The 3754-nt window shown below is 50.5% G+C and overlaps 1 protein-coding gene across 1 annotated transcript in view; it reads left to right on the forward strand.

Annotated features, from left to right (window-relative positions):
• Window positions 1-2155: 2155 nt before the first annotated feature.
• Tusp (WD40 superfamily protein Tusp) overlaps window positions 2156-3754 on the forward strand; it is a gene marked incomplete in the record, with an annotated part of 108590 nt that continues 106991 nt past the window's right edge. Inside the window, 1 exon segment of the mRNA XM_070121154.1 lies at window positions 2156-2304.

Here is a 3754-nt window from a genome sequence, read left to right on the forward strand (position 1 = left end):
AAAACCTTCCTCTTTACTCTTAGTCACTAATAGAGGCTTCAGGAATCCATTTCCTCAAATCTGTAAAGATAAAAAAAGAAAAAAGAGAAAACGTGTCAATTTCACCGCATTCAAAATTCGCGCCAAAATCTCCGGCATCCGCGGGTGTCGTCTGCTTTTCCGGTGTTATAGACGCCGGGAATGAGACGCAGGTGGTGGATACCGAACCGTTTCCCGCGCGCCAACATAGGATTCGATTGCCTTCGGGCGCGATGCATGCGGCTAAAAGTCGAGTTGGATTCTAGTTTTGAAGGCGAAGGTCTCACGGTTATTATAAGCAGCTGTTTGTGTCTCTGTTTTTGCTGTTGTTATTGTTACTGTGCCGATTGTATTTTGTTTGTTTTTGCTGTTTAAATAGGAAAGGTAAAGTAATGAAGTGCTGTATTTTCCGTATTTTGCTCGCTATAACTAGCCCTCTTATAGGTTAGTTTTTTTTTATATATCTATTTCTTATTTAATGGCCACTTGTTTGCATAAACGAAATAGTGAAAACGTATGTGATTAAGAGCGAATGCCTTAGAAAACAAATCAAACAAAAATAAAGAAATAAAGTAGAGAAAGAAAAGAAGATAAAATATATTCATAAAAGCAAACGACAAGAAATGAATTGATAAGAAGTAAAATAACAAAGAGAACTACACAATATATACAAAAACGTCTATGGGTTCGGCGGGAGATACGTTCCATCCCCCCCCCCCCTCTCCCCCGCCCGCAACCCCCCCCACCCCCCGCTCCTCCTCTCCATTCAAACGTCTCAAGACTAACGCATGTGTACAACCCCCTTCTTGCTTCCCCACCCCCCCTCCTATACCTCTCCCCACCTCCCCGCCTCCCCAGGAAGCTGCTGTAGATTCCAAGGTTATGTATTTGGGCATGGTTATGGGTACACTCCTCCCCTCCCCTCCTACCCTCCCCCTCCTTCTCCCCTCTCCTATCCCCTTCCCCTCCTTCCTCCCGGTCTCCCCTCTCTTTCCCTCCCCCCACTCTCTCTCCCCTCTCCCCCTCTGCCCCTCCCCTCTCTTCCCCTCTCCCCTTCCCTCCCCTCTGTCCCCCCCTCCTAGATATACGCTTCCCCCCCTCCCCCTACTGAAACCTCCCCTCCTCTCCCTCTGTTATCCATATCTATAATTCTTATCCTAAAGCAGGATGTGATATTAGGATGATAATAAAACAGCACACAGAAGACCACTATAAAATGGCGGAAAAAAAACAAGCTAAAATATAGCGAAAAAGCGCTAGTGGGTGTCTAGCGAGTTGAGCGAGCGGGGGCGGGAGAATGAGACAGGGGAGAGAGGGAGAGGGAGAGGGAGAGGGGGAGGGAGAGGGAGAGGGAGAGGGAGAGGGGGAGGGGGAGGGGGAGGGAGAGGGAGAGGGAGAGGGAGAGGGAAAGGGGAGAGGGAGAGGGAGAGGAGGAGAGAGAGGGAGAGGGGGAGGGAGAGGGAGAAGGAGAGGTGAGAGGGAGAGGGAGAGGGAGAGGGAGAGGGAGAGGGAGAGGGAGAGGGAGAGGGAGAGGGAGAGGTGAGAGGTGGAGGAGAGGGAGAGAGAGAGTATTAGATGAGGGGAAGGTAGAGGAGGAGGGAGAAGGAGAGGGAGAGGTGGAGGAGAGAGAGAGAGAGAGTATTAGATGATGGGGGAAAGAGGAGGAGGAGGGATTGAGCGGGGTGAGAGAAAGTATAGATAATAGGGAGAGAGAGAGAGGAGGATAGTGGGAGGAGAAGGAGAGAGAGGGGAAGTATAGAAACACAGAGGGAAAGATTAAGCTAGGAGGGGGAATGTCAGAGTCTCACAGGAGAGAAAGAAGAAGCGAAAGAGAGAAGATACAATTGAAGCGAACCAACGAAGAAGAAAAAAAACAAAAAGAACGAAAACCCATAAAGAGAGAGGACAGAAAAGGGAAGAAGAAGAAGAGGGGAGAGCGAGAGCGAGAGCGAGAGGGACGGAATGGCACGGGAGGCGCGGCACGGAGCCACCACCAGCACAGCACGGCACAGCACCGGGGGGAGGGGGACGGGGTGGGGGAGGCGGGGGGGGGGAGAGAGGGGGGTCGAGCGAGCGAGCCTGCGCTGTCGAGCCGCCTATTGATCCAAGTGAGCTCCGTCCTCTCGGCTCGCCTCAGTACTCCATGCACTGGTGTGGTGTCGTGCCGTTCCGTGAGACCCGTCAGAGCCGTCGCCCCTGCACTCCTGTTTGGCACTCGAGGGCCACCGTGACGCGGGCGAAGGGGAAGGGAGATCGAAAGGCGGTGTTGTGTGCGGTGGTGTGTGTGTTCGTATATTTTTTTTGGGTTTTGTTTTTTGTTGTTGTTGTTTTTTTTCTTCGTGGTGTTTCGGCGCGTGGCGGTTTTGTTTTGGAGGGTTTTTGGGGTTTTCTTGTTGTTGTTGTTTATTTGAGGGGGGGGAAGGAGGGGGTGTTGTGATCCGTAACTTTGGGAGGGGGAGGGGGTTAAGCTGTGGGTGGATTTATTGTTATTGTTATTGTTATTATGTCTGTTTTCTTTCTATTGGTATTTATTTTTTTCTCTCTCAATGTACGTCACTGCTGTGTTTACCTGTGTTGGATATTTTTGGATTATTTCCCTTATTCTTCGTTCGTGAGGGTGACAGTACCTTTTATTCTCTCTTTAACAAACATACTCTCTCCCTCTATCTTTCCATCTACCTATTCACTTATTTATCTATCTATTTATCCGTCTGTTTTTCTTCGCTTCTCGTCTCTCATTTACCTTCGTTTCGTTGTTTTTTTAGACGTTAAAGCATAGTAAAAATAAGGTGACGATTCTTCCCCTTTATCCTTATCCACTTATCCGGTCTCGTCTGTCTGTTATCCTCCTCCTCCTCCCACCCCCTTTTCCCTTATCTACTTCTCATTCCCCTTATCCTTTCCCCTTACCCCCTCTCGTTTTCCCTTATCCTTTGCCCACTTCTCTACCCCCTTATCTTTTCCACTTACCCCTTCCCCTCCCTTTACCCCCTTCCCCCCCACCCCCTTGCAACCCCTTCCTCCCCCCCTCCCCCTTGCAATCCCCTTCCCCCCACCCTTGCAACCCCTTCCCCCCCCCCTCCCCCCTCCTTTCACGCAATACCCGCACAGCAAGTGTCGTTTAAATCAACTTCGGGCGGGGTTCGTCTCAGCACATGTCTGGTATTTGTGATATTTTCTCCCCCTCCTCCTTCCCCTCCTTCTTCCCCTCCTCCGCCCCCCTACATCGCTTTCTCTTTCGATTCTCCTTCGCTTTGTCGATCTAATTATCTCTCCATGTGTTTGTGTTTATATATCTCGCTGCGTATGGGCGTGCGTCTGTGCGTGCGCGGGTGTGCGTGCGTGTGCGTGACAGCCAGTGCGTGTGTGCGTGTGCGTGTGTTTATATATTTTGATATCTTTGAACGAGGGTGGCCACAGTGTTGCCAGAAACCTCGCGCGGCGATGACCTACTTTGACAGGCGCGTCTCGGGAGTGACATTCATACCAGCGAAGACAGCGGAGGCGGGAGGGGTATGGTAACACTGGCAGCGACGCGATAGCCAAGAGGACGGTGTGATAGAGGTGTTTCGCTGGCGATGAGTGTGGCAACGATGTGGCAACGTTGATAACAAGTCGTTTTTTTCTCTCTCTCTGTTGGGAATGATGATGTCAAAACGTTGCTGCCAGTGGCCAAGGGACGACAAACCCGCCAAGAGCGAATACGTTAATTTTCGTAAGACTTTTCCTCATGAAT

The sequence above is a fragment of the Penaeus vannamei genome, chromosome 4 (genome assembly GCF_042767895.1).
Source record: "Penaeus vannamei isolate JL-2024 chromosome 4, ASM4276789v1, whole genome shotgun sequence".
Taxonomy (NCBI): Eukaryota; Metazoa; Arthropoda; class Malacostraca; order Decapoda; family Penaeidae; genus Penaeus; species Penaeus vannamei.